A 13095-nucleotide genomic window follows, 5' to 3' on the forward strand; every position below is an offset into this window, starting at 1 on the left:
ACCTAGTGCTGAATCCCTGTGCTTTGTGGGTAGAGCCTTTCCTGGGGATGGTGGTGTGACCATGAGTAACAAGGCAAGGGTTTGCTGCTGCCTCTCTACCACTCTCCCTGCACAGCCTAGATGGGAAACTCAGATTGTCTTGCAGAAGCCAACCCTGCTTTTCAGTCATGGTCTTAGGTGAGGTTACTGCACCAACTGCTTGCCTTGCTTTTGCTGCACTGACATCTGAGCCACTTGACAGTCAGGTCCTCAGGTGCTTCAGTTTAGAGCATATGGTTGAAAGTAAATTGTTGCCAATTTTGGATTGCTTAAAGACACTGCATATTGAACCATGAAAGTTTAGGAAATGAGTAATGAGCAGTTCAGGTGTCCTGGCAGGATCAGCTGCTGAGACCAGTAGCTTTATCAGATATCTCACCCCTGCCCATCCATCAGGTCACTGAGTACCAAGACTGAGTGATGCCAGTACCTCCTAGTGTGCTCACAGTGCACAGAAATAGCAGGTTGTACCAGCTTTACAGCATTTATCCATTGGGTCTGAACGTCTTCTTTTTTTTTTTTACCCGTAACTACTAATTTAAAAAAAAATCTTACTTAATAAACCTATGCTGATTTATCATAATTGCATCTATCAATGCATTTTTGATGACTAGATGCATGAATTTCAACAGTCTCTTCCCTAAGGCCACATTAGTCAGTATAAGCTCAGACTGATATGTAGAAAAATTTTTTTCCCAAACTCATAAGGATGTGTAAAAAATTTATGATGTTGCCTTAACAAGGCCCACTGAGATTTGGGATTATATATCTAAGCCCTTATTGAAGATAAAACCTTTCCTATGTTTACCCATGCAGAGCAAAGCTGCTCTTCAGACAGCACTTTAAAAATGAAGATAATTTGATAAACGTAGACTTGAAATCATAGAGAAAGGTATGAGGGATCTTCTCTCTGAATTCCTTTACTGCAAAGCCACAGTTACTATTAACAAATATAAAATATAAATCGGAGTGGCAGCAGCTCTTGAATTTTAAGGCCATTTCAGTATACTAGGAACCAGCAGTGGAAATCTTTAGCATTGTTAGAAGAAAACTACTTGCAATACCGAAGAAAAAGCAGAGATGGAAGATAGACCTCATTTCCTAGCAGGAGAATTCATTCTCCTGTACAATTAATCTGATTTTCTAGTCTCATTCTTCGGCACCCAGATCTCTGCTGTTTCTCTAAGAGGTAATTTTTACTCAGGTATGCCATTGTTGGGGCCTCAGTTTAGCATCCCTCTACTTCCTTCTCCTGGGAAACTCTAGAAGGGAAATGAAGTGGAATGTATTTCATGAGGTATTTTATGTTCAATTCCCTCTTGTTTTCTTTGAGGAATTAGGAAATTAAACTGTTTCCATAGGTTTGGAAATGAAAAATCCGATTTAACATTAGGCCATTTAATTAAATTACAAAAATTGAACCTGATATTTTCAGGAAGGGTATTTTACAGGAGGCCATAGTGCAGATGGCAGAAAGTTTTAAGTTCTGCACTTTCAAAGCACCAGAGTTGCTTTAGACCTTTTCGCTCCTTTGCTTAGACCTGAGCAATCTGTCTATCCCAAAAGTTAAGTACATTCTTTGTCCCTTTCCAGAAACCAGGTGTTCTCCTTTTGTAAGATTGATAAATATGTACACTATTCCATTCAGCCTTCCTTTGGGTAAATTTCTGCTCTTTTAATTTTATCAGTGTTTGCTGTGAAAGTATTTAGATTCACTGACACTTCATACAGGGCAGTCTACACTAGGAGCTGCACAGTCCCAGGAAACCCTGAAGAAAAAATGAAAGCCTGAATGTAGCTGGGGATGGTATTGATGTGTTTACAAGCAGTGACACTGAGTATTGTGACAGAATGGAGACACATAGGTGTTCTAGATTAATGATTAAGCTACAGGTACTGGTCTTTAAGCAGCATCTGCATGTATTTTTACATTTTGTAGATCCAAGAGGAATATGTAATCCTCCTATGCCCCAGATAATGTTTTGTTTCAATAAGTGATGGGAACATTGTCCTGGAATGTCCTTGTATTCACATTGCTCAATGTGGAATGATTTAGTCTGGATACCAAGTTCTGCTTTTAAGGATGAAGAGTTAGTAAATCTTTAAATCTGATGAAACACCGAACAATTATTGTCCATCTCTTGAATTGTTTTGCTGTTGTGGGGCCTTCTTTTCTTTTTTCTGCAGCATTTCTGAAATTTGAGATTTTGTTAATAATGAGTATTACAGTTGGGCACACATGACATAGTTGCTGCTGCTCTGTAGATAGTTCAATCAGAGTTACCAATTTGGAAATCATCTGGTAGCTGTTTTGAGCAAGCAGACCAGGTATTTTTGGACTGACTTCAGTAATGTCTCAGTGAATGAAGGAGGACTTTAAAGAGATGAAACCAGAAAACAAGTCAATCACAGATGAAACTAGGAGCTTAAATAACTCAAAATAATTCTTGACATTGTATTTGTGATGCTTAGAATTATTAGAACAGATCAAGAATAATAAGTACATTTTTTAAAATCTTGGGCATTGTATACTAATTTATTTTGAAGTAGATATACTAATAAAATTCCTTGCTAAGGTGCTGCAGCTTGGTTCACTGCCCCGGTTTTCATTATGAGAACTTCTCTTTGAAAGCTGAATTATCTTCACAGTCTCCAGCTTTTTTTTAATCCCCTTGCTCTTAGAATAATTTGGTCACCTGAGAAGTGATTGGGTGAACTGAAGTGAATTAAATGCCATTTCAAATTACATAGGTCTTCTCTTTCTTAAGCATCTGACCCTCAGTGGGTCTGGGCATACTGCTCATGAGGTTTTTGGAACCTTTTGTACTGAACTAGTACAAAATTTAATTCTTGTATTTGATCTGCCTTGCCACTGTTTAGAATGATGGGTTTGGATTTTTTGATTACCTCTTTATCAGCTTTTCACATTTTACATGGTGAAAAATCATTATTAGATCCTGGATGTAGTACTTCTGTAGAGGGGAAACTTTCTGTGAAGTGAAGGGCCCTTGTATTTGTAAGAGGATACCTGACACCACATTTTTTATGTTCACTAATATTACACCTCATTTTGATGATTTTTAAAAAAAGATTATAGTTTCATGGAGAGATTTAAAGGCACTTTCAGGAGAGTAGTGTTATTGATAACATCTGGGCATTCAAAACTTTAGACATGCCAATATTTCTGAAAAAGACATTTATGTCTTTCTCCTGAGTCTCCTATTTTATGATTGGAGTTTCCAACCTTGAGAGGGGAAGGAGTGAGAAAAGAGTCTGTAAAATCATTCCTGTGTGTGAGTTTGGTGGAAGTGGAACCCAGGAGACAGCAGAGATATTTTGAGTTTTCTCTGGTCCTTCTACCTAGTGTCATGATGCCTGGAGGGGCTGAGAGACAGCCTATTGTCTCAGCCTTCAGGTGGGAAGCTCAGCTGCACACAGGAGATGCTGGTTAATGTGCAGACAGTGAGGAGAAGGTGCTCTACATTTATGACCCATCTCTAGAGTCCCTTGATAAGATTCTGTAAGTTCTTGAGTTGGTTTATGGAAAAAATACACCAAGGCAAATACCTTTTTTTCCTCTGTGAAAATGAAGTGTTTGTGGTGGTACTTGGACTTGGTAGTGTTAGGTTAACAGCTGTACTGTATTATCTTAGAGGTCTATCCCAATTAAAATGCTTCTGTGATTTTATATTTTCTGTCTTGCCAGTTACCTCCACCTTCCTTCTCCTGCCCTGACTTTTAAGCACATTTGCTTTATTTGCATAATTTTGGAGATAAACATCTTGGGTTATACTTTTCCCACAATATCTGTAAAGCAAGTGTTCATCTAGAGGAATACATTGTTAATGATGAAAAAAACTATAGGTTGACAACAACAGTTGCAAGAATCTGCTGAGGAAAGCAGTCGGTCCAGCAAGACATCACTAGTTCCATAAGCAGGCTTCCCTAAAATTAAATGAACTTATTAAGGGTGAGCTGACTGGAATTACTTTGCCTTTACTAGAGTAACTATATTGATGTCAGCAGGTGCCCTGAAGGAGCTTTTACACAGTACTTTGTTTTTCTACAGCTCTACTACGCACTTGCACCCTTCAGGAAATAGGCACTATTAGAAAAGGCGTACACACGTTTGCCAGGGCAAGTGGCCTTTTTATACCCTTAAATACAGATCCAAAGTGTTCAGAGGTTAGGAAAAAAAACAAAAAAAGAGATGTAACCTGAGAATTCAAGTACTTGGTTCATACTTACTGGGAAGAGAGGCTTTCTAGTTTGATGGTGTCGCTGCTCATATTTGGTATTCCTTGCAAGTAAGATGGGATCAGTCAGGCTGTTAGCACAGGTCAGTAGCACACTGCTGTGTCCTCTGCATCCCTCCCAAGCACAGTAGTCTACAGTTATTATCATTCATTAGGGAAATAATGAGCAATCTGTTAATTTAATTTAGAGCAAGGTGTATCCAGGAAGGAATCAAGAGGTGCTTAAGGTGAGGAAAAGTATTTTAAGAGGCATTCTAATCTATCCCTTCATTCTGAGTTGTATAGCCATATTCATGAAAACTGCATTGTAGAGTCATAGTACTGCTGTTGCTACTGCCATCCTCCATTATGGAGACTTATCAGCAGTGATCTGGCTGCAGCAATCTAATCTTTATTGTTTTCAAAAAGGTTACTTTAATTCTTTCTACCTGGGATGCAGTAAGACATGAAAAAAAAAATGCAGCTTAAAGCCTTAACACAACCATGAAGGTGAAGAAGCTTATTCTAAAGCATTGGCCATGCAGTTTTTATGAGAGTAATTTGCCTCTCCTTTTAGTGAGACCACATTGCTTTGCTGCTGAGAAGTCAGCAATTGCATTGTACTTTGGAGCTGCACCAGCAATTCTGCATAGTGTGGATGTTAAAGAGCAGTCACAGCAGACTTTAGGTGATGATCAGCAAGGGCTAAACTGCAGTGCTTTTCTTGGTTTTGTAGGAAAATTAAATTAATGTGGATTCTACTCTTGCACCCAGGTAGGCAAAAATTACATAGGAATTTTTAAAAAGTAGTTTAAAAAGTATATATTGTGACAGAATTTACTGTCTGCCTTGTTTTCTTCCTCTTATATCTAGTTATGTTTGACATCACAAGCCCAGCAGGAGATTTTTTTTGTGAGCTTCTATCCCTCAGTCAGATGCTCTAAAAAGAACCTCTCTATAACTGGTGAAAATTTGCAGCAGGTTTCTGCTTTTACAGGCTCAGTTTTTGCAGTAAGCTGTTGATCTTGTAGATGAACGAAGAAAGAATGTCTCTATCCATAGACAGTTGTTGCTATGGGTTGGCTCTGTGGCTAGATCTGCTGCTGCTACGCCTTTATGGACTGTATTTTTGCTGGTAGAGCATATTCTAGGACATAGCTAGCAGGTTTGGGATTTTATATGCAAGATCAGTTCCCACAAAATTGAAATCACGTTTTCTCTTCATCTTTGATGAGCCTGTTTCTGCTTACCTGGTGCTGAAACTAAGTAAAGACTACATATGTCTTAGTTGTACTCACAGACCATCTGTACTTAGTTTGAGTACTGTTGAGAATTTTAAATTTAGTACATTTGCTAGTGTTTGTGGTCCCACGTATCTAGGTGTCCCATTGCATGTCTGCTTTAGACATTGCTGCTTGATTTAGGTTTTCATACATCCATTTTAGATCCTATGAATCTCAACCTACAGGTTTCAGAGTAGATGAACACCTGCTAATCCTTCTGTGATGTTTAAGCTTTATTTCAGTGATTCTTGCAGCTGAAATTGTGTTTTGTCTTCCACAGAGACCGTACAGTTGGTGCTGTTTTGCAATGGAATGAAAATATTTTATGGGTGATAAGAGTTTGCAGCTTAAAATTAATGCTTTTGAAATTGCAGAGCAGCCAGATGGAGGAGGGAAGGCAATGTAGAAAAGAAGTTGGTGAACACCCAAGAATCTTTAGTCTGGAGAAGTATGTTGAGCATTACTTTGAAATTACATACTCCGAGGCAAAGTTACTCCTGGAGAGGATTAAAATGTCAAGATTTATTGCCATGCAAGAAGTTGCAGTATGTTTAGGTAGCTTTCTGTGCTTAAGAGGAATAATGTGCTTGTAAACAACCTTGTCTGTCTTGGAACAGTAGATTAACACAGTTGTTTGGTTTTCTGCTTTTGCCCTTTACCCTTTGAGGAAAAAAAAAAAATAAATTTTGTGGACTAGAGGCTTTGCTCTGAAAATAGCATTTCCTAATAAATATCCCTAAACCAGTGTAGTTACCTTTAAGTTAATATAGGGCAGTTGAGTCTTCTAAAAATGTTGGTTGGTGTGAAATAATTTGGGCTTTGCTTTACAGTTTGAAATAGGCAGCTTTACCTCTCTTTCTGACTTCCTTTAAATAGCGTAAAATGATCAAAGCATGTCAAGAAGTTATAAAATAATTTCAAATGCATTAATAAAATTAATGTTGTTGAGATTCATATGTAGTTGTTTAATGCAAACAAAATTATTTAATCCACTGTCTTTTAATGTACATTGTAGCATGAGTTAATCTATGCTATGCATTGGAGTTAGAAATGAGAAAACTGCATGTGGAGTATGGATTTTAAATTATAAAAGCATTCATCAGAGCAAATAGCATAATTTTAATTAAAAGGTACTTTGAAATACTACAAGACCAGTTGATACCTCTTATGTCAGCCCATCTGAAAAATATTATGACACTGGTACTCTGGTGAGATTAAATCTGAATTTTCATTGTAAGGCTTTCTTACTGGTATTAAATAACTTGCCCTTTTCAAATGGTGACACATTGAAAGTTCAAGAAGAACTTACATTTTGCAGGATAGGGTATTTTAAACCAGTGGGTTGTTTTTGCAGTGGATTTCTAGCTAACTTCTTTTTACTAGACTCCTGATTTGCGTATTTTTTTCAATCAAAGTATTCATTACTCAGAAAAAAAGCTAGAAGACCCTTAATAGTGAGCAGGTCCTTCTATATGCAACTACTATAGTGAATTACAGAAATATGTATCATTGTATGTTAATAGGACTGTTGTATATACTACATTAAAATATATATACTATATGCTGTATATATGATGCACTTTAGTGTAAGGATTATATATCAGCAGTTTTATAATGAGAAGGCTTTGCAAAAGATAGTCTTTAAGACCATGTGAAAATACAGAAATTCAGTTCAATCCAGTCTTGTCTCTGTAGCACTACACTGAAAAACGAAATGTTTAAGACTTCGAGATGGAGCTTCTGTGTTGACCACTGTAGTCCATTGCAAAACATACAGAGAGGCATGCTCTCTTGCCTTCTTACTTCACTGAATAATTTGCTCTTCTCTTGCTCATTTCCTTGCAGAAACACCAATGAGTTCAATTTCTGTTCTTACGGTTTTTGTTTCCTATGAGAGATTGAATACCTCTTGATTTGGAGTACCATACAGCTAGTCAAGATCCCAGGGAAAATTTGCTCAAAGCTCACACTTGACACTCCCAGATGCTCAGGATAAATAATGAATGGTAGAACCTGACCACAGATGTTTGTTTCAGGACAGAAGCAGTGGTTCTACAAAGCAAGTTTTTTCCCAAAGGAAAGAAGTACTTTAACTGTAGACTGTGAAATACTGCACTTCTTAGTCGTCCATATTATTTAAATTTTGGTAAGAGTTTAGTAGCTAATGAGCAGGCATTGATTTTTGTTGTTTTTAGATTGCTGAAAGGATAATTAAAAGTATAAATAACTTAGCCTCCTGGTACATTAAGTATATAGACACATCATCAACCATAATTAAGAATTGTTTTTAGATTAAATCACTTTTACAAATAGTTATTTAATTCAGCGGGTTTGTCCTTTGGTTCAGCAAAGTCATTTGTCATTTCTCTGAGCCATAGCTTGTGGAAAGGGCAGCTTTAACAGCATTCAGTGAGCTCTGAGATTCAGGGCTAAGCTTCTGTCATCTTTTATGTTGGATTCTTCAGCACAGGCTTGATTTGTCAAAGCTTTGTCGAAGCTACAGTTAACATCTCCTTCAAGAGTTTCACAGCATCTGGAGCCCTAAATGCAGAGCACATTTACCCAGATCATAATTAATAAAATCTAGTTAGTACATTGCCTCAGCAACACTGAGTAAGAGCTTTTGCATTTTCCACTTTTGACCTGTGTAGACTACCCTCGGTTAGTGTATTTATAGAAGTAGCCTGTTAAATCAGAGGTGATGATGGGGATGTTCTGGAAAGGAAAAAAGGGCTTATCTGTTCTTCTTCAAAAACAGCCTTACTTTGTCTGTTGCTGAGACAGCTCAGGTGCATTTAAAAATGAATCTCATGTATGATGAAAGATTATTGATAAATGTCTTTAACACTGATGGGAGAGGCTTCTTTTGAAATAAATGCAATCTGGTCACAAGTCTGGTCCAGTTTTTAAAAATCTTGTGAGAATCTTCATCAGTTTTTCTCGGGTTTGAGATGGAAAGTATTCTTTTGCTTCCCCTGATGTGCCATGTACATTGCATTTTTCCATGAATACTTAGGATGTTGTGGGTGGGTTCTGTGACCTGATGGATGACTGTGTTAGTTTACTAGTTCTTATATCATGAAATTATGAAATAAATATATTTCATTATTTTGGTGTCTTAAAAGTTGCTTTTAAGAACACAGTTTTGAAATGTTATTGTAACTTATACAGACAATTCATTGGGATCAATTCCACGGTGAACAGTGGACAGATACCATTCCCTGATGCATGATTCAAATGTAAAATATTTTCTAAAATCATTGTAATCAATTATTTCTGTTAGAGAAGTAACTGTCTTTAATCTTATCTGAGTAGTTGTTTTCAAGTTTTACTCCTCTCTGCTTTCAGAATTAATTGCTTGAATTTCAGAGAGCATTTGTTGATTTCTTTTTATTTTTTAAAGAAATCAAAATTTTCCCGGATTTCACATTATTATCAACTAAACAACTTTGAAAATACCACTTCATTTTTAGAAACATTTTATACATGTGACTATGGGAACTTTACTTTCCTAACTGTATTTCTTTGACTGTTTATGGGAATGCAGGAATCATATAAAAAATTATGAATTTCTCTTCAAATGACCAGTTCCTTAGAGAAAGCATTGGAAAGGGCAAGGGGGAAGATAGTCTCAGTTTGTCATCTTTATTTTTCACTTGTTTGGAGTGCACTGTTCTGACCGTTTAGCACATAGCACATTGTTGTTTCGCATCAGCATCTAGCCAAGTATCACCCTCCATGAGTCAAGTTTTACTTCTTTGCTTTCTGTATTACTTCGGTTCAGTTCTGAATTGTGTGCCAGAAATATATTCAAGTTTTATTAGCATTCATGGTATGTGGTTCTGTCCTTTTCAGAAAGAAAGTTATGTGAAGGTTGTAATTATATCTTTCCATCTTATGTCTGTTTTCATTGGTGAGACTAATAGAGATCTCTTAGCTTGAGCAGAAGTTGTTCTGAGTTTGAGGTTTCACTCTGATCTGCAGAGGCTGCATCTCAAGTTTGATTAACACTGAGGAAACCCCTGACTGTTGTTCTTACTAGGGGTCAATTCCATTATCACCAATTCTTCTTCCTGCCTCAAAATTTAAAATTTTTTTTTTCCAGTTGTCCTGAACCCACAACATAGAGTGCACTTAAGTAAAAGCACCAAGTCTCTCAGTTTGTTTCACTTGTTAGGGAGTATGGTGGGCTCTGAAGAACATGTTTACTTTGCTTATAGTAGTTGATTTTGCTAGTTAGAAATACCATATTAATAAATCTGTGCTCATATTCTCCTGGGTAAACACCACTTGATTAGCTGGTATGTATGTTGCTGTGTTCCATTAGCAGCTTTTCTCTGCGGAGCAACTAATGTGCATTTCTTCTCAGTACTCTCCTGAAAATCAGGAAAACATGAAACTTCCCCAAACCTAATTTATTTGACGTCTTCCTTCAGAAAATTTTGGTTGAAATAAACTCAAAGGATTAATATAAGTTTCGGGGAAGAGTGGATAAAGGAAAGAGAGAGAAAATGGAAAGAATGGAGCGGCAGACAGAATGCTTAGAATTATTTGTGTTTTCCTGTTGGTGAGATCACTGACAGACAAAACTGGATGATAATGGTGATTTGCAGAGGTGGATTTAACATCCTGTGGAAAAAAAAAATCACTCTGGCATGCCCTTTTCTTGACTCAGAGCATGGTCTGAGTTTGTACCATTTTCCTGAGTATGTTTTACTGCATCATACTCTTTTAAAGCCTGGTTTCTAAAACTGAGTCATATTTCCCTCAAATACTGGCAAGGCCAATAGGTAGTGGTGAGATTTTACTTGCACAAAATTGGTCCAAAGTAGATGCAGTCTTGCACCCCACAATGACTTAGGGAATTTGTTTAGAATTTATGAATTTTGTTTGATACTGAGAATCATATTTTCTTGTGTCAGATTGTGAAGTCCAGAATCTCAAGACTTCTTTGCGGTGTAGAAAGGTTGAATATTGGCTGAAGGAAGTACAGCATTATTTCTGTTGTCAACCTCACTTTCCCCAAGCTTATGTCTTATCTCCCCCTTACTCCTTTCAGCCAGCGTAGCAAGCTGTGCGGTGAGTCTGGGAATTGTGCTGGGAGCGATCAGCTGAGCTGTCCTCTGTGGATGCTCACTCTCCTGAGGAACATTATCAGCCCATCTACCTCTTCCAGTAAAAAGCAGTCTCCTCTCCTGTACTGGAAGTGAGACAACTGCCCTTATATAGAAAGACCATGAAACTCAGGTGACCAACAGTGGATTCTTTGTGGTTTGTTTAGCTTTTGTTTTATGCATAGATGCTTATCTCTTTCCTCTATAATAAAGATTATGGAAAAGTGCTGCTAACAGCAACAGGGATAAAGAAGAAAAAAGAGAAATGATCTAATAAAGCAGTGACATCCCACAACCATCTGTGTTAAATGCTGTGAAAGGGCAAGTCACAAGGACTAATTCCTAACATGTATGTTCCTGAAGCAGTAAATGCTGGGATATATATGTTTTGTTTGGAATAATTTCAGGAAATACTAATAATTGGGCAATTAATAAAGAAGAATTCCAGTGTAATTAGGCTAAATGTCTTTATGCAAACCTTCTTTCCATCAGATAAACCAACAGCCACAAAAGAAAAATCCCCAGTTTGGTGTCAGGGCTGTAGTAATTGGACTAAAAATGAGGAGGCATCTCCAAAAAATCCTTGTATCAAAACACAAGAATAGAATCAGGGTACTGATGCAAGTCGTGATGTTTTGAATATTGCTTGGAGTTCTGAAAAGTTTCTTTGAAGAAAGGGTGGTGATCTGTGGAAACACCTTCCTAAGACCCAGAACTTTAGCATACCACCTCCAGTCTCCAAACTCTAGCTGTGTTTGAAGGTGCCTGCACAGTGCTTTGTTTAGACTTGCTGATTTCTGAAAAAGAGAGCTCCTATTTCACTAGCTTCACTTAAATTTTCCTGCATCACCAGATTGTAGAAAATGCAGAGAAAAGAATGAGTAAGGAGCATACAGAGGTAAGTTTCTAATTATGTGGGGAAATGAAATTACCAAGGGATAAGGAAATGTAAAACTCCATTCTGGATTACAGTTAACAAGACTCCTTGGTTACTGATTACTTAGGGCTCATCATCTAGTTTTAAATGTTCCTCCTGGAACATTTATAGAATCACAGAATGGTTTGGGTTGCAAGGGACCTTAAGGATCATCTAGTTGCTCTCCCCCTCTGTGGGGAGGGACATCTTCCAGTAGACCAGGTTGCTCAGAGCCCCATCCAGCCTGAAACTCTGAACCAGTCAGGGCTTGGCCACTTGCCTAGTCTGTAGTCTTGTAAAAGAATCCTGTTTCCATTCAACACTGACATAGTATTTGTGACTTAACTGGAGGTTTGTACCTTCTAATAATGAGAATACTCCAGATTCTCTTCTGAACATCTCACCTTCCTGTCCTAGTGGTCAGTTGGGGTTTTTTGTAGTAGCTTTAACAACTTTTCCAGAACCATGTGTCACAGTATAATTGTCCAGTGAGATAGTGCATATTATAAAGGTTGTTAATGTGTGGGAGGTTTTGGCCTCTGCCCTTTGGTGGAGGCAGAGATGTTGGAAATCTTAAGTGTTGCACTGCCATTAGAAGAGCCAGGGTGCCTTCCTCCTTCTCCTTACCATGTAAATCTTAGATCTTCTTTTGCCAAGATGACTCATTCTGGTGAGGTTTGACAAAAGAAATTATGTATTTGGTAATCTAGATGTGATATTATTCTCTTTGTCTTTTATAGTGGGGACAAAAAAAAAAGTTCTTTTAGGGAGATGGAAGCCCCTCTGATATTCTATGCATTATAGGTCTTGCCTCTATGTATCCAAGCAGAGTTGTGTTCTTACATACACATAGATAAATTAGGAAAGGGGAAAAAAATCTAAGTATTAGAAAAGACAAAAGCGAAGAGTTGAAATTCAAGTGGCCAATTTCAGACAAATGAAGGTAAGAAAGTGAAAGTACACCCACTCTTTCAAGAAAGATGTGTAAATTATGCTAAGTAGGATATCTTCTAGAAGAACTAAGAAGGTGCTGTGTATAAAAAGTGTATATGCAAGCCTGTGTGTAAGAAGCAAGACTTTGCAGTGAATCATTGGGTTTGGGAAGCCTGAGAGAATGAGAACCATCCAGGATGACACAGATATTGTGAAGAGACTATTTCCTCAGTTTTCACCATGCCAAATGCTGGGGCCTGTCTAAAAAAATGCAGCTATTTCTAGAAAGTACATTAAAATAAGCTGTTATGTTCACAGGCAGTGGTTCAGTCAGAAGAGCTGGAGGAATTTAAAAGTGAAAGCTGATGCTAAGATTGTTTATTGAAATTTTGAGGTCTTGGACAGGGAAGGGTAGCAAGAATTGTCTTCCAAAGCAATGCACTCAGGTCTACTGAGAATAAATGGCATTCATCTTACCCAGGAGTATCAGATATTACCTACCCAAACTTATTAAAGTAACTGGATCACTGATCAGTCTGTCAGTTTGTGTATTATGGAAGAAATAAGCCTGAGCT

At 37.5% G+C, this 13095-nt stretch overlaps 1 protein-coding gene across 1 annotated transcript in view; it reads left to right on the plus strand.

Moving 5' to 3' along the window:
- Nucleotides 1–13095, plus strand: part of UBE3D (ubiquitin protein ligase E3D) — a 78413-nt gene that overhangs the window by 31867 nt on the left and 33451 nt on the right. The window lies entirely within an intron of this gene.

This window comes from Onychostruthus taczanowskii, unplaced genomic scaffold (genome assembly GCF_017590055.1).
Source record: "Onychostruthus taczanowskii isolate IOZ18803 unplaced genomic scaffold, ASM1759005v1 scaffold39, whole genome shotgun sequence".
NCBI lineage: Eukaryota > Metazoa > Chordata > Aves > Passeriformes > Passeridae > Onychostruthus > Onychostruthus taczanowskii.